Here is a 23,603-nt window from a genome sequence, read left to right as displayed (position 1 = left end):
GCCATTGGACATGCAGAGTGCTAAGGGTTCAGTTACATTTTCCAAACCATCAGTTCTTCAAGTCCAGCATGTAGCAGTAATAGCATTGGTACCATGAACAGTTCCTGAAAGAATAATTTGTAAGGTCTCTTTGTGCATATGTGCCTCTGAGTTAGTGTGGACTCTTGGTGACTGTCTGGTCACTGTAGTTTCAGAAATGTCTTGCCACTGTCTTCTTCCTAGGACTAAGACATAGACTGGCTCAAGGTCACCCACTTGACTTCATGCCTAAAGCAGGACTAGAATTCAGTCTCTCTGTTTCTAGCCTCTACTGCACCAAATTGGCTCTCTTGGCAGCTCCTCCATCCCAGCCTACGGACACCACGGTAGCAGGTCCAGAGTTTTCTATGATGTCATCTATATGATTAGAATTTAACCTGTTGCATAATAGTGCACTGTAGAATGCTAAATGGTACTGGAGCCCGTTGGGAGTGAAAAAGTCACAGCTTGGCACATGTGAGTTCATTGCTCTTGGCCATACGTGCTCCTAATGGTCAGCTAGGAATTGGGTGCATGGGCTGAGCCTTCACAGCAGTGGTGGGATTCAAAATTTTTTACTACCGGTTCTGTGGGCATGGCTTGGTGGGTGTGGCGTGGCTTGGTGGGCATAGCTTGGTGGGCATGGCAGAGGAAGGTTACTGCAAAATGCCATTTCCTCCCGATCAGCTGGGACTTGGGAGGCAGAGAATAGATGGGAGCAGGGCCAGTCAGAGGTGGTATTTACCAGTTCTTTGAACTACTCAAAATTTCCGCTACCGGTTTTCCAGAACTGGTCAGAACCTGCTGAATACCACCTCTGCTTCACAGGCTGGGCCTGTGGAGCTGAAGGAAATTGCAAAGAGAGGCTGAGGCATGCAGTTGTTTGATTTGAATGCTTGGAAGAAAAGACAGACAATTAGGAGATGATGCTCCCACTTTGGAATTTTGTTCTCTCCAGGTAGTGGAATTAGGGAACCTTTGCCTGAGAGTAAGCTCTTTCTTGGGGTTGCCTTATAGTGTTGAGCCAATTATGGAATAGAGTTTCTAGTCTGGCTACAGAGTGTTCCCTTCCAGCTGAGAATATTGCTTCTCTTGAGCAGGGAGATCCTCCTCCTTCCTCTTGAAGGGCAAGAGAATTCTGTAGAACAAATTGTTTCAAGAAAAGAACACAATGTTCTCAGAACACAAGAGTTAGCTTACCAGTTCAAGGCAGCAAAAATCTAAACAACTGCTACATGGCAGCAAAACATTACACAAAGCTCTGTTGGGACATTTAGATATTTGCAACTGAGATTTGGTAGCACTATCCTGAACCACAAACTAATCAGCCACATTTTAGCCTGGTGTGTTATGTGAATATAGTAAGTATAATTGGTTTAGGTACCAGTTGCTCAGTTTAAGTGCTACCTTGATATGTTTTCTTCACCCTGTGAAGGGACAGTGAGCAATCTCTTCCCTCTCCTTGATGCACTGAAGATAATTAATGAAAAGGCTGTTTTGGTGTTTATGACACAGCTGTCTGCAAAAGAGAAACTAGTTCTACCTTCCTTGATTCCATGCAAGCTGCCTACACACCACTGTGTCCGATCTGTAGGCACCATATCTTCATTTATGTCACAGCAGGATAAGGAGAGAAGTGGGAGTGATCACTGTTTCTTCTGGATTGGATTAAGTGCATAAACAGAAAGCCTGAATAGGATTACTGTACAAAGTGAATCCAAAAAACTGGGTTTAGTGAACCAGGATTATGTTAAATATGGGTGTGTCATATAAATGTGTTAGGAAATGAGTATTACCTACCTTGTTGGGTTGGCAATATATAAACCATCAATATAGCTTTTAGACTGCTGTATTGCATCATACTGTGTCCTGATTGGTTAACTCTGTAGCCAATCTCCTTAAGAGGGAGCTAGAAACATTGTTTGTTTTCTCTTTGCTGTTCTTGCTCTCTGATATCTCTGTATGCTACTGTTTGCAAATCCAGAAGAATTGTTTGTTGTGAATGACTACGATGACTAGTAAGAAGACTTTGTTATTGGATTATCCCTGGATTGTCGTTTTGCTATCTCCTGCTTTATATGTGTATGACCTGGACTGTTTATTGGACTGTGCCTTACTATTTCCTGAAAGTAAACACAACTCAGTGTATCTGTTGACAGTGTTGACTGTGCTTATTCGTATCTACTCTCAATCGCTTTCATGTACACACCCTTGCTACTCAAGGGTTACTCTGCGAATTCCTTAACAAAATATATCTAAATGGGCAGATTGGTGAGTGGAAAATGTGGGTGCTGTCATAATTATGTTGGGTAGTGAGTTGCCCCTTCCTTCACAGATAGTCCTCAATTTACAAATATTTGTTAATGACTGTTTGAAGTTAAAATGTCATTCAAAAAGTGACTTATAACCATTCCTCATGCTTAGATGTTTCTGGAGATTCTCAGTCATCCAGGTCATGGTCATCCTGGCCTGGCCTAAATCTTCCCCCTTTTTAAATGTGGAAATTTTAAATTTTTAAATTTTAAATTCGTCTTATTTATAGGGGTATGGGTAAGGCGTTTTAAATTGGGGAGCCATTTTAGATTTAATTCTGTTTTAAACGTATTTTAATTGTTTATATTGTATGTTTTTAATTTTGGCTGTTCACCGCCCCGAGTCCTTTGGGAGAGGGGGCGGTATAAAAATCTAATTAATAAATAAATAAATAAATAAATAAATAAATAAATAAATAAATAAATAAATAAATAAAATAGTTGCCCCAAAGGGGCTTTTTCAAGAGGCAACTGGACTTTCTGGTTTTTCTCTGACGACGTGTCCCTTTTCATCCAAGAAGCTTCTTCAGCTCTATTCCTCATACTTATGATTCCAGGATGCTGCAACCACTGTATAAATACATGCCAGTTGCCATGTGCCCAAATTTTGATCACATGACCTTGGGGACTACTGGGACAGTCATAAATATGAGGAATAGAGCTGAAGAAGCTTCTTAGATGAGAAGTGAAAGTTCTTCAAAGAAAAACCAGAAAGTCCAGTTGCCTCTTGAAATGTCCCAGTTATCCCCAAGATCATGTGATCAAAATTTGGGCACATGGCAAATGGCATGTAGTGATTGCAGCATTCTGGAGTCATGTGATTGCTATTTACTACCTCTCCTCCTGACTTCCGACAAGCAAAATCAATGGAGAAGCTGGATTCATTTAATGTCCTCATGATTCAATTAATTGCAGTGATTCACTTAGCAACCATGATTTTAAAAAGGCCATAAAATTGGATGTGTTTCACTTAACAGCTGCTTTGCTTACCAGCTGAAATTCTGGTCTCAATTGTGGTCATCACTTGAGGACTACTTGGACTTAACAACAAATATTTCACCTTGATACTCCATTTGCTGGTAAGGGTTGGGGGTGAAGGGCAGTTTCTGTAGTCTTTACAGAAGTACCAGTAGCTATGAGAGCTCTAGGCAGGGGGAAAAAAAGTAATGTGCATAAAATTGTATATGTTTCCTGTATCTATTATGTGTTAGATTGCTATGTGCAAAATTATGTTTTAAGTGTCCTTTCTCTGTAGTTGTCTTCTCATGAAGTCAAACAGGTATAGCCACTTGACTATTCAACTATTAGCTGAGCATGACCTCTCTCTCTATATATAGTTTTGTAGCCTGCTTTTTACCCAAGCATTTTACAACATATTTCATATTGGTGTATACAGTATTTTACAACAAGCCTTTCTTAGCTTGTGGTCAAGCCTACTTGGTACAGTATTTTCCCAATCATTGGAAGTTAAGAGAAGATTAATCTCTTGCAACAGACTGAAATAAACCTATATTCCTTGTGGATTACTAGTCAGCAATTGATGGATAGGGAGTATGTATACCCCAATGCACTTAACTAGTACTTTGCAACATCCAAGGAGTAGGTAAATTCAAGAGATTTGGAAAACCGAAATTCTTTTCACGCTACATTTCACTGGGCATTCTAAAGAGAAACCAAAATTGTCTAGTTCATTGATTGTTGAAGCTGTGTCACTTGCTTAAGTAGCAGCATTTTGTTCCTTTTGTGTGAAAAGGCATAGACCATTTGACATTTACAAATTCAGCCACCCAAATAGATGAACCCAGTCTTTATTCCATTTCTGATCAGAACAAAAATCCTGGTCTTGCTCTGTCTGTGGCTGACTAGAAAATTTTGCTCCCGAACAAGATTTTGAACCTCGTTTCTGGGGGCTAAAACTGCTCTGTAGTCTCCTTGCCCAGTGCCAGCTAAAGGGGTGTTTTATTATGAGGTATGACTCTGTCCTCTGTTTTTAGCTATGCTTTTTGACCTCCATAATGCTATAATATCTTTCAAGCAGATGTTCCAGTTTCACAGTCATAAGAGTTAAACAATTTCCCAGCTCTTGTTCTAGTGAGAAATCAATTTAATCTGAAGGTGGGATGAAATTGTTTGGTTTGGATGGAGAGCAGGGAGGTCAACTTATTGAGTTCATTCAACATGATTAACTTAATTCACTTTTCAATTGGCTTTTTTTTTTTTTAAGGAAAGTGCATTGCATGAAGAAGTGATTAATTTCAAAGCTTAAAAATCAATGTTCTTTAAAGATGAGAGATCAATGTAGCTCAATGAAGTGGGCCGAGAGGAAATTAAATAATTATATTTAGTTACGCTTATTTTTTCCCCACTTGCTTTTTGACCTGGTTTTAAAACAGCTACTGAAAGAAAGTAAAATTGTTTGTGAAAGATGTGCTATCATAAATGCATGAGGAAACTTGTGCAGCAAATTCTTCTTGCTTTATCACTGGTGCAGTTATCTCACCTGTTGTTTTGGTAATATGATAGGTCAGATGTTCCTGTTGCAATGGATTAACTGGCTTTTTCTCTGTACAACATGACACATGTCCCTGACTATTGAAACATTACACTGTTTCCAAAGGCAATGTATGGTACAACGTTTGTTGTTTTCCTGGCATTTTTGTGATATCTGGTGTGGTTTCAATTTATCTTTCCAAGGGGAGCACCTAATAGATACAGTGGCAGTTGCTGAGTATACAGCTGCTGTTAAAAATATCCACTTAAACTTCAGGATATGCTTTAAAAGATAAAAGAAAATTATAAATAAAACTCTACAGGAATACAAGTTCCTTAGCAACATGCACAGCTTTATAATTCTCAAGGTTAACCATCAAATTCAGGTTATTTTAGTTCTTCTTTTTGAACCAATTTTGCAAAGGTTTTTAATGCACTTGCTAAGATGTATTTAGCCTGTCTTCTCCCCCCCCCACCTTTTTTTTTTTTTTTGGGTGTATATTTAAAGTGAGATGGTAGCCACCAGTTTTCCAAATGAAAATAAATCATCTCTGGCTTTTAGTTGTAACTGAGCAAGACATCTGTGTAGAATTTTTGCAGTTCATTAAATGAACGCAGATATGAAGCCTCCATATTGCGCTCTTTCTATTTCCTCAAATGGGATTTAGAATTTGCTGACGAAATCCTGCCAGCTCCACAAATAGAAAGCAAAGGAAGATCACGAGACAGGCTAAGTTGTGACCCATTCATTTTTATTAATTGCATTTAGCTGACTACACAAGCTCCCCACAAGCCTGCCATATTAAAAGATCAATCAAAGCTACCCAAAAATTGTAGTAGACACTTCCACTTATTTTTGGCATACTTGCACTAATAAAGCAGATCATTTTCATTTCTTCAGGGAAGAAAAGGAGAGGAAAAGAAAAAATGCACCCCACTGCCTCAGTTAGTACCATAATTCAAAAAGATATTTATTTGCTTAAGTTAAAGGGAAAAATTAGGCACAACGAGCCCAAGTGGAATCATTTAAAAAAAAAAATCACATATGCAATGCTTTACCCAAAGTTTCAGATTTACTATCAGAATAGCTGTCATCTTGCAATACTTTAAAATGGGCAACAAATTGAAGGTATAGAATTTAGATTAAAGGTATCCAAGATGATGGCCATTTTTAGATCACATAATATTGTAAGTCTGAAATTTGATTAACATGTGAGGAATGATGCTGTGCGAACTCTTGTTACCTAAGATTTTTCCTTCAGCGTGACATAGAAACAGCTTTAGTGTTTTGTTTCACTTTGTTTTTGTTAAGGTGGCTACGTGTCAGAAGAAAGTCCTCCATTGGAGAATGTTCTTCATCTGATGAGTCCTCACCAAGGCCAAGTTCAAGATACAGAATCATATAGATGGAAAGAAAAAACCTTAGCACCAGGACCCGTGATGGTGCTGAATGCAGTATTTCAGGCTAATTCAGCTCACTGCCAGGAGTTGATCCTCACCGGCTCAAGGTTGACTCAGCCTTCCATACTTCCAAGGTCAGTAAAATGAGGACCCAGATTGTTGGGGACAATATGCTGACTCTGTAAACCTCTTACAGAAGGCTGTAAAGCACTATGAAGTGGTATATAAGACTTAAGTGCTATTGATATTGATATTTCACATCAACAGGACTACCAGTCTGAGTATTTACCGCTCTCTTGCTATCCTGTTTTCCCTGATAATAAGCCCAATCGGGCTTTTGAGCGCATGTGCTAAAACAAGTCTCTCCCTGAAAATAAGCCCTCCCCAAAAATATTTAAATGCAGAGCTGGAAATCAGGTAAGACAGCAAGAGGAGCCCCATCTTGCTCCATGTCCCCAAAATAATAAGACCTCCCTGAAAATAAGGCCAAGCGCTTATTTTGGGGTTCAAAAAAATATAAGACAGGGTCTTATTTTGGGGAAAACACGGTATGTTTTCACTATGGTGAGATATACTGTACTTCTGTTTGCAATAATTATTTCTTAAGTTTTCAAAGCCATATTAGTCTTTTTTGATTATGTGTAAGACATCATTCTAGTTCTAAGTACATTGCATTAACAATACCCAACTGGTGAGAAAACATGAAATTGCATGATGCCAGAATAGCTTTTTCTTAGATCACACACATCACAGAGACGTCTGCAGGAGAAAGAAAAAAGTCAGAAAGTCCTAGGGCAACTTCTCTATGGGTTATAACTCCCCATATGAGAGGCTTTATGGTAGATAAGCCACAATATATCACTCTGTAGGGCAGTAGAATAGCTTAATAATAATGGAAAAACAACTGCAATCTTCCTTTGGGGGAGACTATAAGGTAAGCATAACAATTGATAAAATTGCCGCTTTGGGTGTGTATCTTGTTTTTTCTCCTAAGAAAACAATGACTGAAAGTGGCTAATAAAGTGAAAAGCAGACAACCCCAAGAATCTAGAATCTAAAATTAAAACAAAATCCCTAGGCTAAAAGCAGCATTTGAAACAGAAATTTAAATGAGCCAAAAGTAAAAATAAAACTAAGCAACACAAAGCAATCACAAGTCTGCTTTAAAAAAGAAATGGTTTTGGTTTCCAGCTGAGCACATACACACAGAGAGTCAACAAATCCTCTAGAGGTGGGAATTCTATATATAGGCATGCTTAATTCTGGAAACAGTGGTACTTCTAAGAAATATGCAAGGGTGATTCAGATTTACAGGGAGTCCTTGACAACTAAATTTTAAAATCTGATGGATGGTGGAATACTCTTCAACTTCCAAAGAAAAAATTGGAGTGGAGTTTAAAACACGCAAATAGTTTAAACAACTGGGACTGTAAACTCTTCCCTCTGTATTCTACTCTGTCTGCATCTTTGTTTCAATATTCAGAATTCCTTTGAAATTATGTAGAATGGAGGAATATGGAATGGAGGAATATGGAACTGGGATAGGAATGATATAATTCAGGAGGGAGAGTGGTTTGCCGAAACTGAAATGATTTTTTATATGAGAGTATTTGTGCATCTAGGTTGTAATAGCTGTGGGTCTTTAAAGGTTTTTGAGACAAGGCAGTTTAAAGTGTCAGAGGAAAACAAGACAAGGTAAAGTGACTGTAAGAATAAGAATGATCCAAGGTGGAGATGTTAGGGCTGAGTAGGAATGAAGCCAAGAAAGATTTAAGGCTAAAAACTGCACAAAAGAAAGAAAAGTAGAAGCTATACTTTTAAAGATCACAAGAAAATTACCCAGAAGTAGATAAGTATATATAGGAGAATTCTAGGCTGACAATATTTTATAAGATTGTCAAAAAATGGCTCTAGGTGAGGTAAGTATTTGCGGGACCGCCTTCTGCCACAGATAGCCTCCCACCGACCAGTACGCTCCCACAGAGAGGGACTCCTCAGGGTGCCGTCAGACAGGCAATGTCGGCTGGCGACCCCCAGGGGGAGGGCCTTCTCTGTGGCAGCTCCTGCCCTCTGGAATGATTTACCCCCGGAGATACAAAGGATATCGGATCTCCGGGCCTTTCGCCGTGCCCTAAAAACTTTTCTTTTCCATCAAGCAGGGCTGGTGTGAAACCCCCCCCCCCTTTTTTTTTTTTAGCTTTTTAAATTGTCAATGGGTTTTAGTTTGAATGTTTTAAATTTTGGGCCAAAGTCATGTAATTCTTTTAAAAAATTTAAATTTTGTATTGGTATGTGTTTTAGTTCCGGCTGTTCCTGAGTCCACTAGGAGAAGGGCGGTATACAAATTGAGTTAAATAAATAAATAAATAAATAAATAAATAAATAAGTAGCCAACTGCAAATAGTATTGGTCAGCAGGAAGGATGGCATTTATAGAGCTATAACATGTCAATAAGTTAAGGTTCAAAAATGTATTTTTTATTGATTTGGAAAACATTTTCGTTCTATTTTTAAGGCTAAGATATAAAAATGACATAACCTTAGAGGCTTTAAAATGAGATCCTCCCACCTACAAATTGTCAGCTAGATTCCTACTGATGCTCAAGAAGCCTTGGCAATGAATTGAGATATGGAACATAGGTTGTTTTCCATACAAAAATCAGAAACAAACTGAGACTCAATGGGAAGGAAAAACTAAGAATAAAAATTGGAACACTGCCCATAGCCCAGCTAGCCAAGCTTTTTACATGAGCATAGTTCAGATTATACTAATTAGAAGGAACTAATTGCTCATGTTCCTCATAATATCTCTGGATAGAGTCTGCTTTAACTTCAAGTACTGTATTTTCAATGTTGAAACCACTGAGAATATGTGTATTGAAGCATGCACAATAACAGAATTGCTTCTTATAATATGCTAAAACGTCCTCTTCCCCCCACCCACCCCCACCCACAAAAACCCAAAGGCAAAAACCAAAAATTGACAACAACTTGAATTTGTGGATGAAAGGTAGAAAATAATTTCTCAGGCAGTGCTACAAATATGTAAAACAGAAAATAGATGGTAGCCAAATATAACATTGAATATAGCAATAGCGCTTAGCGTTATATACCGCTTCACAGTGCTTCTATAGCCCTCTCTAAGCAATTTACAGAGTCAGCCTAATGCCCCCAACAATCTGGGTCCTCATTTTACCCACCTCGGAAGGATGGAAGGCTGAGGCAACCTTGAGCCTGGTGAGATTCGATTTGCCAAATTGCTGGCAGCCAGTGATCAGCAGAAGTAGCCTGCAGTACTCCACTCTAACCATTGTGCCACCGCGGCTCTTCGTTAGTTGTGACTTTAAAATTTTCCCATTACACCAATCAGCATGTCCTTTATTTATTTATTTATCATTGTTTTACCAATGGCAATGGTGAACTGAATCTGGGGAGTAGAAGCCAATATTTCAGGTATTCAGGTATTTACTTTACAAGAATAACGCTAGACTTCAAAATTGTGGGGTATTGCATAAATATTTCCTAATGTTGTGTTTGGTGCCAAAAAGAGCAAGCTTCTCCATGGTAGCAGTATATGTGGAGTCTGAAGTTTCTGCTAATTCTATAATATCTAAATGCTAGGCTCAGTAATGGACATTGATGATAATCTATCATATTTTAGTCATAGCCACAATATTTTATTCATAAACTCCAATCTGGTTGCACTTTTGAACATGGAGGAAGTAGTAATTTCATTTAAAGAATATATTTCATTTAAAATATACCCCTGCACTCCAGAGATATACTGAACAATTTTGCGCTCCCTTAGCATCAGCAAGGCATATTGTATACAGATGAGACGGATTTGGTATTTGGGGGAGATGGATCAAAGTTCCAATCATACAATCACATTCCGTGCAGCACTGACATTCGGCAAAAATGGCATAAGCCAGAAAAATGCCTTCCTTCACAACCTTCTGTTCTGAATGCTGAGAAAAACAGAACACATCTGCTCCAGGAGTGCACAGCTTTTGCAACACTGTAATAAAAACAATTGTTTGGAAAAGCTCCTGTGAAAAAAGTATGACAAACTAGGATTTTTCTAGGAAAATAGAGACAATGTTGTGCCAAGTGACAAGCTGAAGACAAGTTGGAGACTCTCCAGACAAGAAGAGACTAAGAGAGTACCCACCGGCACTCTGGCCACTCCTCATGAGGAGACCAACAGGTTTTGAAGGTCCTTGTAGTCATCTCGTGAGTTGAGCAGCTGGGAGATGAGAAAAAGGCATGTAGCTTGCAGCTGCAGTGGAGCCTTTAAGAACACTGGGTTGAACTAAAATCTCATCAAAATCTGGATATAATAATTTTAAAGTTAAAGAGAGATCTTCAGATGAGCAGTAGGAAGGCCACTCAATGAGTTCACCCTCCTCTCCAGATTAAAAAAAAAGCGAAATAATTTATTTTTATTAACTCAAGGCAGCAAATACAAATAGTCCTCAACTTACAACAATTCATTTAGTGATCGTTCAAAGCAGGGGTGGGTTCTACTTACCTTTACTACCGGTTCACAATGGGATCGTGCATGCACAGATCGTCGATGATGACATCCGGGGCGGTGGGTGGGGCCTCCCACCGGTTTTACTACCAGTTCTTGCGAACCAGTCCTAACCAGGGGCAACCCACCACCGGTTCAAAGTTACAACAGCACTGAAAAAAGTGACTTATGACCGTTTTTCACTCTTACAACCATTGCAGCATCCCCATGGTCATGTGATCAAAATTCAGATGCTTGGCAACTGACTCACATTTATGATCATTGTAGTATCACAGGGTCATGTCATTACTTTTTGTGACCTGATAAGCAAAGCCAATGGAAAAACCAGATTCACTTAACAATCATGTTACTAATTTAACAACTGCAGTGATTCACTGAGCAATTGTGGCAAGAAAGATAGTAAAATGGAGCAAAATTCACTTAACAAATGTGTCACTTAGCAACAAAACTTTTGGGCTCAGTTGTGGTAGTAAGTTGAGGACTTCCTGTATATGTAGTAGTACTTCCTCCTCCTTCACTCCCCAGAGAGTGACTGACCCAAAGTCAGTCAGCTGTTTTTCATGCTTAAGATGGGACTAAAACTCAGAGTTTCCTCGTTTGTAGCTCGGTGCCTTAGCTGCTTAAAAATAGCAATAAAAAACTTTAAAAGACTTTTATCTTAAATGAACAATGTGGGCAGTTAAATTTGAAAATTAGCATTTTAGTGAAGGTGCTTTGGAATTAATTAAATACATAAATCATACATATGTGGAAATGTTGATTGTTTAGAATTGAAGTAAAGAGACAATTGGTGGATATTACAAAATAAAGAGATAAAGGAAATTTAAGACAGACTATATAACCAAAACTATGGAATTCTAGAAAGGACTGCAGCATTAATACAGAAAAGGCAAAACAGAGAAAGGGAGGGAGGGAGGGAAGACAGAGGAAGAAAGAAAGAAAGAAAGAAAGAGGAAGGAAGGAAGGAAGGAAGGAAGGAAGGAAGGAAGGAAGGAAGGACGGACTTTTTATTTTCACCCTTTTAATTGATCTACTCTCACTTTCTGGATTACAAATTTAAAAAATGATAACTACTAGGAAAACAGTAAAAATTGGAGAAGGGAAAAGAGAATAATTAGAACAACTAATGGAAATATTACAAAAAATGTCTGAAGAATTTGAAGAAATATTTGAATCTCACAAAAAGATGGACTTCATTTGAAAGGTAAATGGAAGATTTGTAAAGCTGGAAAAAAATGAAAGAAGAGGTTAAAAATGGAAGTCTGTAGGTTAATTGACTAAAGAAGTAAAACAAATTAAAGACAAAGTGGAAATCTTAGAAAATAAAAGGGGAATAATAAAAGATATGAAAATTGTTTATACAATCTGGCATTATTGGAATGTGATAGAAAAAAACTTGTTTGGGATTCAGAATTCTGAAGTAAACACTACAGAAAAGATTGTTCAATCTTTAACAAAATTTCTGGAATGAGATAAGATGATGTAGATGCAGAGATAGACAAATTGTAGAGGAGCAACATACAACTTGCAAAACAAAGAAATATGCTAAGGGATATTCTTGTATACTTTATCAAGAAGATCAGAGACCAGGTTTTGCAACAACATTTTAATACTAGATAAAATTAATAATGCAGATGCAATTATACCTAAAGAAATTGCAATTAGAATACTGCATAAATGAGAGCTTTTTTTCCTGACAAACTCATTGGGATAAATTGGAAGATGTGATTTTCACTTTTAAACAGCAGAGGTTTCAATTTAACTTAGTTCCATAAACCCACTGAAACCACTAATCCAGCCCGCACGGAACAACAAGGCTGCCCCGCCCACATTGCCCCACCTACCTCCCCTCCCCTCCCCTCCCTTTGGGTGAGCGCAGAACTTACCTTCGCAAGCCCCGCGGGCTGGAACTGGTAGGTAAAGCCAACGTTTTTGGCCGCCAGAATGCTACTGGAGGAGGGGGAGGCCAAAAACGGGCAGCATGGAGGCCTCGGGAGGTCTCTGTGTGCCCCGTTTTTCACCTCCCCTGCCTCCAGTAGCACTCTACTGGCCAAAAACAGGGCATGCGGAAGCCTTCCAGGGCTTCCACGCAGCTGGCAAAATACTGTAGGAGGACTGGGTTGGAGGAGGAGGGCCGCCCACTTGCCCACCCGCCAGTTGAACTAGTCTTCAAGTTTCAAGCGACAAGAGATGAGTTACTTTTGGGGAGAAGGAGAAAGAGAGGGAAAGAGAGAGAGAGAGAGAAAGAGATAGAGAAAGGGTGGAGGGAGAGAGAGCAAGAGATAGAGAGAGAAATAAAGAGATAGACAGAGAGAGAAAGACAGAGAGAGAGAGAGAGAGAGAGAGAGACCGAGAGAGAGAGAAAGAGAGACGGGGAGGAAAAGAGAGATAGAGAGACAAAAGACAGAGAGAGAGAGACAGACAGACATTGATTGTAAGCTCCTAGAGACTGAGAAGAATTGCTGCAAAACTGAGTTTCCTGAAGTGGACCACTAGACTCTAAACAACTTAAAAAACAATCTAGTAAAAAGAAAAGTCAACCAAAAGAGCAACAGGCAAACAAAAGCAAATAAAACATTCCCAGGAGCAAAACAAATTAAAGTTTAATGTTTAATGTACTGCTAAATTGGCCCTGCCCACCCAGTCATATGACCACCTAGCCATGCCCACCCAGCTGGTCCGCCGCCCCCCCAACAGTCTTGAGGGACCATGAATTGGCCCACTTAAAAAGTTTGAGGACCCCTGGTCTACACAAAATGGCTCTTTAGTTATTAGGTTCACCTGTCATTCATGAGATTAAGGATATATGCATAATGCCCCATGAGGTAACCTGAGCTGACAATGATTGGCTCAAAGTCACTCTGAGTCATTATAGCTGAGGATGGACTAGAACTTGGGTTTCTCACTGTCGGTCCAACACCTTGAATATACTGGTTTTTCATTTATTCTCTCTCTGAATATAGAAGTTGTTCCCAAATTGTTACAAAAATGATAAGAATAGGAAAATATATTTTTCTATTTTTTAATCTAATTCAGCGCAAAAGCAAATCTATAGTGCTGAGATGTGATAGATGTGAATCTGCATTCTTAACTGTGATGTGGGCTGCAATCAGGAAACAGAGTTTTTTTTTCCATTTCAGTTTTACATGAAGTCTTTTAACCTGGATATTTGCTTACGCTGAAAGATTCTATGATTGCATTGCATATATTTGTACAGGAGCAAAAAAGTAATGATTAGGCTGATAACAAATGCTGAACTTAGAAACTGTATTTCCATTTCTCCAAGTAGCTTTGCACAATCCTAGTAAATACATACCAATTTTCATATGAGCATTTTTGGTTTAAAGTAAGTTTATGCATTGCTTAAAACCTTCCCTACCGCCCTATTTAATCTGAATTCCAAAAGCACTGATTTTACAGACACGAAACTGCTTTTAAAGCTGGAAAAAAAATAATATTCAGCAACCTTTAATGTCTTAATGAGATGGAGTTTGTGATGCAGAACTATTGAGTAGAGTGAGAGGAAGAGATAGCATACAGTGGGAGGAAGAGATGTCACAGTATTAACTTGGTATGATGCACAGCAGAAAAATAAATTCCAATAGAAGAGAATATGTGCAGCTCAGGGTTGAACTGTCCTTGGTGCTCTTTGAGCTTAGTTGTTTGCTTGCAGATGTTTCATTAGGCAGATGTTTCATTAGGTAACACCATCAGTGCTAGTTAACCAATGCTCAATCCAAAATACCAGAGAATTCCTGGGAGCTTGGCATTCAAACAAATCAGCAATCAATAAACACATAAAGATAAACCACATTTACACACTATTCAAGAAGCATTAAAAAAAGCTAAGAAGGAAACAAAGAAGATCATAACATATTCTTTTCAGCAATCAACACCCAAATAAGCAGGAATTAACATCAGATAAAGAATCAGAAAACACTAATCAAGGAACTGCCAAGGAGAAAACCATACCTGTCAACCACCTTGAGATCTGTAGTTATACATTACAGATAGTCCTTGACTTACAATTCATTTTGTGATCATTTGAAGTTACAACAGCACTGAAAAAAACTAACTTATGACCATTTATCACACTTACAACCATTGCAGGATTCCCAAGTGATCAAAATTTGGATGCTTGGCAACTGACTCGTATTTATGACGTTTGCAGTGTCACGGGGTCATGTGATCACCTTTTGTGACCTTCTGACAAGCGAAGTCAGTGGGGAAGCCAGATTCCCTTAACAACCAGGTTACTAATTTAACAACTACAGTAATTTACTTAACAACTGTGATAGGAAAGGTCATAAAATGGGGCAAAACTAACTTAACAAATGTGTCGCTCAGCAACAGAAATTTTGGCCTCGATTGTGGTCATGTATCAAAGACTACCTGTATAAATTGGACAAAAAAAAAATAATTAGTAAAATAAACAGTAGCAGAATAAGCTATTGTATATAAACAGGAAACAAGCTCCACACTCGCTAACACTGATGCTGCTGCTTAGTTGCGAGCAAATCTGCGAGAAGAGCCTGTAGTACAGTGGACTAAAGCACTGTTATTAACATCTGCTGCTTCCAATTACTGCAAGTTCAAATCTCACCAGGCTCAAGGTTGACTCAGCTTTCCATCTTTTCAAAGGTAGGTGAAATGAGGAACCAGATTGTGGGGGCAATAAGCTGACTTTGTATAAATATACAAAAGTATGAAGGCTATTGCTTAACGCATTGTAAGCCGCCCTGAGTCTCCGGAGAAGGGTGGCATATAAATTAAAGCAAAAAACATAACAAAACAACCAAGGTCACTGAGCACCCAGGACTCCACAGAACCTCTAGGAATTGATCCTTTTCTTTTAAGTAAAGTTTACTTCAGCTGAGGATCATATAAGAGTCTTCTTTTTGTTGCAAACAGGCAATCATAGAAACATTTCTGATAAAGTTGAGCTCTGGTTCATTATGATGTTTGGTATTCACAATGCACTTCATATACAGAATGCAAATGAAAAGTGAATAGACATTCTATGCAAGTTGAAGCATAGGCCTTGCTTTACATAAATTAGCTAATCGCAGCTACTCAGATATTTAACTTTTGAGCTGTAATCTTCAGATTATTTTTACCGTTGTTGAATGTATGTACCATATTTTTCAGAGTATAAGACGCACCTTAATTTTGGGGGAGGAAAACAAAAAAAGAATTCTACCTCTGCCTACCAGCATTTAAGGTGGCGCTGCTTTACACCACCTTCCTCCTCCTCCTGCAAGCGAGAGGTGCGTCAAAGACTCGGCTGGGAAAGAGGGCGTCAATAACTGAGAAGTTCTTTTCCAGAAAACTTATTGGGGTGCTCCTGCGATCTGCAGGGACATCTCGCTTTCCCCCGAAGAGACCTCTCGCATGCTCTGTGGGGAGGGTCAGAGCACAGCCTGAGGAACAAACCTCTTCGGGACGGTCTGGGGAGGAATCTGCTTGGTGATTTTGGTGAACAAGGCAGGCCCTATGATTCGCAGCTGGTCACCCCTCTGGCCGCCCAGCGGGCAACTCAGGGCAGACAATGGTCACAATGACTTCACTCCCCAGGAATGTGAGGAGCCGCCGCCGCCTAAGCCCTCTTTGTGCCCAGGAGCCAAGCCGAGCCGAACGGGAGCCCCTAAAGTGAAACGTCCCTCCTTTCCAGCCGCTGCCCATTGGCCGGATTCCCCAATGCAATTCTCAGAGCCGAATTTCAGGTGGCGGCCAGTTCCCCTGCAATGTGCAGCAGGGAACCAGGAACCATCTCGAATTCGGGGAGGGGATGGCAGCGCTGCCGCCTGAAAATGCTTTTCTTCTCATTGCACATTGCAGAGCAGAGCCGTGTGCCCTCGTCCTCCTTCTCAGCAGACTCACCTTCTCTTTCCTCCTGGCAAATCCGCCACCTGAACCGCAATGCACTTTTTTTGCCTCTGCACACCCCATATTTGGAATTGGGAAGGGGATCGCGGGTCTGCTGTTCCTAGGCGCGGAGAGGGCTTAGGTGGTAGCGGCTCCTCACATTGCTGGGGAGTGAAGTCATCATGACCAGTGTCTGCTCTGAGCTGCCAGCTGGGCAGCCAGAGGGGTCACCAGCCACAAACCATGGGGCCCACCTTGTTCCCCGAAGCTGCTGGGTAGATTCCCCCCACAACCCGTCCCGAAGAGTTTTGTTCCTCAGGCTGTGCCCCAACCCAGATTCCCGCCGCCTGGAACTGCCTGAAAATGTCTGAAGGGTGGGAGCTGGCGAGTGGGCGGGGCTACAATCAGACTATAAAACGCACCCAGATTTTCACCCTCTTTTTGGGGATAAAAAGATGCATCTTATACTCCAAAAAATACGGTATTTTTATTTATTTATAGCACAGATATTATGGACATAATAACCAATGCCCTACTCAGCAGTGGTGGGTTTCAACTGGTGTTACCACCAGTTCGCTTCGTGCAAACGCATTGAATTTCAGAAGAGCTGAGACATGGCAATCCGCTCTGCCGCGCCTATCAGCTGGACTAAAAACAAACGAATATAGGTAGGTATAGCGCAGGGGCAGGCAGGAGGGCTCAACTGATGGTCAGAGCAAACCGGTTCTCTCTCACCTCACCATCTCTGCTACCAGCTCGCCTGAACCAGGGAGAACCGGTAGCAACCCACCACTGCTACTCAGGCATAATGGAATGAATCAAGCTTTGTACGCTGTAGAATTTCACTTGATAGGAGTGGTGGATGATTTCAACTGATGAAAATTTCAAGAGGGTAGACAGCACTCTGCAAAAATAGTTCACCTCTTTCTTCCCTCACAAAACTTGGAACATAAAAGTAGCCCAACTAGATTAAGCAAAGGGCTATTTAAATCCTGCTTATTTTTGCAGTGGCTAATCGGAGGCCATTGGGGAAGTCAGGAACAAGAAATGATATATCCCTCTCCCGTGGTTGTTACTCTTGAGCCTAGAATTTGGAAATATATTGACCAGAGCCCAGAGGTAATATTCAAGATTAGTAGACTTTCATATATACACTTGTCCTTCATAAATTTATTCAGTCCCCCTTTAGTTACTCAACCTTATAATCCATCCGTTTTTTGTGAGAATGAATTCTGCAGATAAATTTTGCAACATATGAAAAATACTTTTATTTGAATTCTTCTTCAAATTAGGTTCATTGGATGTCCTAGGCTTTTGAGAAAGAAAAATTCTCCGTGTGCACTTTTGCCATATCATGCTTTATTTTAAACACTTCTATCACATACCTATTGACAAATCATTTCAAGAGTTTGAAATGTTTCATCCATTTAGTCTTGAATTCTGTGTATTTTGCTTGCAGAACAAGTCCGGAGTGCAACCATTGCTACTACAGTTGTGTCGGGCGCATCGATGTGCTTCTGGGTTGGAAGGACTGAAAGGTGACATCACTGTTGCTCGGGGGATGCCCAGTTGGAGGCTCTTTTCATGTCCCCGTTAAGTTGCCTACTGAAGTGGTATCCATTTATCTACACACGGTCACCTGCTTTTGATTTGCTGAGTCATCAGAAGCTGGAGGGTGTGACGGAAGCTCCCCTCGTCCTTAGCAGCAACCAGATCTTGAACATGAGCCTGCCACTCTTCAGCTCAACATTCTAATCTCGTGAGCCACCATGCTCCTTAGTGCAACCATTGTACTCTGGCCTTCCTATCCATTCCTATTTTAGTTACTCAAGATGTCGCAGTAAAGAAATTAAACAGAAAAAGACATCTTGGGTCTACCCACCAGTTAAAGAAGCAATAATTGCATAGGAATAGATTTTTCCTCTCTCTTGTACCAGTTGCAGTAGTCATTGGAATATTATAGGCTATCTCTCAACCAGACTAAAGACTATAAACATGCCTATGTGCAAAATAGGTTTTTTTCTCATTACTATTAAGGAAATAAAATTGTATTTCTTCAATTTCCTTAATAGATGCTGCAATCCAGCATTTTTATATACTACCATGCCAATCTACTTTATTGTTTGAATGGATTGGCATGGTGGTCCTTCTCTATCCTTGAACACTGGAAGGAAATGTGCGCAGACCAGAATACTCTCGAAACACAACTGAGCCACATATCTAACCTCAAATTCAGAGGAATGCAATGACGTGAAAGCAGATGGAAGCTTATGCCAGAATAGTTTAATGAGAATTAGATTTTGTGATAATGAAGTGGTAATGATATGCAGCAATGCTATGTATCAGAGGAAACAGAACATCCCAATATAATTGGCTTTTGCCTGTTGTTGGAGATACTTCTAAATTAAAAACCAATATAAAAATCCAATCCAATCAATTAAAAATGTCAAGTAAAGTTGCAAGACCATTTTGCTTAGTTAAAGTGTTATATCCTCCAAGGTTTAAACATACTGAATTAAATACATATGGTCTGTGATACAGACTCTACTCACGGAACATGGTTTCTGAAGGACTGATTGATTCCCCCCCGACCCCTGCAAATCTATCCTGAAAATTTGGAAGATCCTCTGGAATGTGAGAGGTAAGTGTATTTATTATTTAGTGTATGGCATTTGTACATTGAGAATTGGCGAGTCTACAATGTCATTACAGAGTAGTTTGGCTGCCTAAGATGCTAGTTCGTTTAGTTCATGCTCATGCACTACCCAAGGTGCAATGCAGGGGGGTGAACTAGCTGCACACAGAGGCAACAGTGAGGGGGCAGAGAGAACCAGCCGGGTATCATTAACAATAACACTGTTCTCTACAAGCAGCAATATCTGCTGACCTTACATCTTCTGTATTAATGGATAACCAATTCTGAATCCCATTCACAATACTTTACATTCTGTCATGCTAAATGTAATAAAAAACCCTCTTATCACTTATAGTAACAATATCACTCCAAAAGCAGAATTTTTCATTCTAGCGTGCTTCTTTTGTATATAATAAAATGTTTTTATATACTTCCTTTGCTTACTAGTTTTGAAACAGTGGTTGGAACTGTATTGCATAGTGAGAAAGCACCTGCTTCTAAGCAGTCAGTATGGGGAGAACAAGAACTTCAACTGGGTCGAGGGACTGGGAAAGGGATGGGGGACGATACCTATGAGGTCTGTACCATCAGCACGGTAGATGGGAGGGGCAGATATGGCGGGAGCAGGGGACCATATCATGTGTTGGGGGCTCGCACTCGCTGTTTGAGAGCAATTGCTTGCCCCGGTCCCCATGGCTCCTCTCGGAGACTAGGTGGCTTAGACACTCAGGATCTGGGCCTTCGGCTGATGTTATGCAACGCCAGGTCCGTGGTTAATAAGGCCCCCCTCATTCACGATCTTATACAAGAGGGAGGAGCGGACCTGGCGGGTATTACGGAGACCTGGTTGGGCCCGGAGGGTGGTGTCCCTCTGGTTGAAATGTGCCCACCAGGCTTCAGAGCATTCCATCAGCCGAGGGCCCAGGGGAGGGGCGGGGGGGTGGCGGTTATTATTAACGAGGATCTGGATCCGAGGGAGACCACTGTGCCTCAGATAGCCGGATGTGAGTCCCTCCTTGTGAGGTGGGGCCGTGGGGTTCAGATGGGCTTGTTGCTTACGTACCTGGCTCCCTGCCGCGTGGCAACAGCCCTACCTGAGCTACTCGACGTGATAGCCACGGTGGCAGTAGATACACCCAGGCTTTTAGTCATGGGTGATTTCAACTTGCCATCCGTCGGTGAAACGTCTGAGGTGGCTCGGGAGTTCATGGCTTCCATGACGGCCATGGACCTGACCCAGTTAGTTCATGGCCCTACTCACAGGGGAGGTCACACTCTGGATTTGATTTTTGTCTCTGGCCAGTGGTTGAGTGGTCTTGTTATAGGGGATATAGACATGGAACCCTTGTCATGGACTGACCACTCACTCCTTCGCCTAGATCTTCGAACCGCGACCCCTCGCCGCAGGGAGGCGGACCCAATTAGATGGATCCGCCCCAGGCGCCTGATGGATCCTGATAGGTTCCAGACGGAGCTTGGGCCATTTCCTGAGGATCTAGCACATGACTCGGCCGAGGACCTGGTAGCCGCCTGGGATCGGGCGGCTGGTGGGGCCTTGGACCGAGTTGTGCCTTTGCGGCCTCTGACCCGATGCCGATCCCAGGCGGCTCCTTGGTTTACTGAGGAGCTGAGGGAAATGAAGCGCCAGAAAAGACGCCTGGAGAGCGGTTGGAGGGCCAGTCTCGCTGAATCTGATCGAACACTGGTAAGGTCGCATATTAAGGCCTACCTAGTGGCGATAAAGACGGCAAAGTCTAACTACTTTTCCGCCTCTATTGCGTCATCAGGGAATCGTCCGGCCGCCCTGTTTAGGGTGACCCGCGCCCTGCTCCATCTGGGAGTGCGGGAGGATCCCTTAGAAGGCAGGGCGGAGGATTTCGGACAATACCTGTATGACAAAATCGCTCAGATCTGGGGGGATTTGGACTCTGACTGGGTAGATCAGGGCAGGGTGACGAGGAACAGTCTTGAGAATGTTATCTGGGAGGAGTTTGATGCTGTGACTCCCGATGATGTGGACAGGATTTTGGGGAGACTTAGTGCGGCCACATGTTTACTGGACCCGTGTCCCTCCTGGTTGGTACTGGCTTCCCGGGAGGTTACACGAGGCTGGCTCCAGGGCGTCATTAATGCTTCGTTGAGTGAGGGTCACTTCCCCGCTGCCCTGAAAGAGGCGGTGGTGAGGCCTCTCCTCAAGAAGCCGTCCCTGGATCCAGCAATATTGGCTAACTATCGTCCTGTCTCCAACCTTCGCTTCATTGTGAAGGTTGTTGAGAGTGTGGTCGCGCAACAGTTTCCGCAATTCCTGGAGGAAACATCCTATCTAGATCCGTTCCAGTTGGGTTTCAGGTCTGGGCACAGCACGGAAACGGCATTGGTCGCGTTGGTGGATGATCTCTGGAGGGCTCGGGACAGGGGTTATTCCTCTGTTCTGGTCCTATTAGATCTCTCAGCGGCTTTTGATACCATCGACCATGGTATCATGCTGCACCGGCTGGAAGAGTTGGGGGTGGGAGGCACTGTGTTGCGGTGGTTCTCCTCCTTTCTCTCCGACCGGTCGCAGTTTGTGTTGGCAGAGGGGGCAGAGGTCGACCTCGAGGCCTCTCATTTGTGGAGTGCCGCAGGGATCGGTCCTCTCGCCCCTTCTGTTCAACATTTATGTGAAGCCACTGGGCGAGATCATCCGTGGTTTTGGGGTGAGATACCACCAGTACGCTGATGACACCCAGCTGTACATCTCCACCCCAGGCCACCCCAACGATGCCCTTGAAGTGATGTCCCAGTGCCTGGAGGCTGTGCGGACCTGGATGGGGAGGAACAGGCTCAGGCTCAACCCTTCCAAGACTGAGTGGCTGTGGCTCCCGGCATCCCGATATAGTCAGTTGACTCCATCACTGACTATTGGGGGCGAGTCTTTGGCCCCCACTGAAAGGGCTCGCAATCTGGGAGTCCTCCTGGATAGGCAGCTGTCTTTGGAGGAACATCTGACGGCTGTTACCAGGGGGACCTTTTATCAGGTTCGCCTGATTCGCCAGTTGCGGCCCTTTCTTGATCGGGATTCCTTGTGCACAGTCACTCACGCCCTCGTCACCTCTCGCCTTGACTACTGCAACGCTCTCTACATGGGGCTCCCCTTGAAGAGCACCCGGAGGCTCCAGCTGGTCCAGAATGCAGCAGCGCGGGTAGTGATGGGAGCAACATGGCGCTCCCATGTAACACCGCTCCTGCGCGAGCTGCACTGGCTCCCGGTGGTCTTCCGGGTGCGCTTCAAGGTGTTGGTTATCACCTTTAAAGCGCTCCATGGCATAGGGCCTAGCTATCTCCGAGACCGCCTGCTGCTACCGATGACCTCCCATCGACCCGTGCGCTCCCACAGAGAGAGCCTCCTCAGGGTGCCATCAGCCAAACAATGTAGGCTGGTGGCCCCCAGGGGGAGGGCCTTCTCTGTGCGGGCTCCCACCCTCTGGAATCAGTTGCCCCCGGAGATAAGAAGAATCCAGGACTTCAATGCCTTCCGTCGTTCCCTGAAAACCCATCTTTTTCAGCAAGCCGGGTTGGCTTAAGAAGAAATTTTTAAATTCTTTTAATTAGTCTGTGATTCTTAACTTTCAGGCCAAATTTATATATATTTTTAAATGTTTTAATATTTGTATTCTATGTTTTTTATCTTGGCTGTACACCGCCCTGAGTCCTCAGGGAGAAGGGCGGTATATAAATTGGAAATTAAATTAAATTAAATTAAATTAAATTAAAACTGCAGTGATTTATTGAATACAAGTTTTTTTCCCTAATGAACTGTTTTAAGTGTTAATACAGCAACCAGTGAGAACCCAGGCTTAGTTCATAGCACTAAATTCCAGAGAGACTGTTCGTTTGTATTTTTATTTTGCATGAAATGTTATGATGTGGCAACCCAAAGCCGGATTTGCATATTGTGCTCAATAGTAAATATGTAGTTTTTTAAATTTTTTGCTTATCTCAATGCATAAACCTTTGATTCTGTTTAGGCAATGTCTAAAGGGCAGGGTTGGAACCTATCCACTGAAAAGAACAAAACCAAAATATTCTGGATTTTCTTCATATTTTAAGATTGAAATTCTTTCCTCTTCCATTCTTGCCCCTAAAACCACCTTTATTCCCTGAACTGTTTTGGGGAAATGTAATCTACAGCAGCAGATCTGGACTGCAAACCTTCAGTTAGCTACTACATGGCAGCAAAGAATTAAAATGTTCTACATCTTTTAAAATCTTTTGTCATTTTAATCTGTTTTTATTGTTTTTCTATCTGTTTTTTACACTATAAGCCGCTCAGTCACCATGAAACACGAAACGAACAGCATATAAATTTA

The 23,603-nt window shown here is 41.8% G+C and overlaps 1 long non-coding RNA gene across 1 annotated transcript; it reads left to right on the top strand.

Moving 5' to 3' along the window:
• The first annotated feature begins 447 nt into the window (after positions 1 to 447).
• On the top strand, positions 448 to 19,248 carry LOC148116444 (uncharacterized). Its single transcript, XR_015729445.1, has 4 exons — positions 448 to 495; positions 6,133 to 6,355; positions 18,079 to 18,157; positions 19,161 to 19,248. It is a non-coding gene; the product is annotated as an uncharacterized LOC148116444 (long non-coding RNA).
• Positions 19,249 to 23,603: the final 4,355 nt, after the last annotated feature.

Source organism: Pantherophis guttatus, chromosome 1 (genome assembly GCF_059756535.1).
Source record: "Pantherophis guttatus breed Tessera chromosome 1, ASM5975653v1, whole genome shotgun sequence".
Lineage (NCBI taxonomy): Eukaryota > Metazoa > Chordata > Lepidosauria > Squamata > Colubridae > Pantherophis > Pantherophis guttatus.
This window is presented reverse-complemented; position numbering and strand designations above follow the sequence as displayed.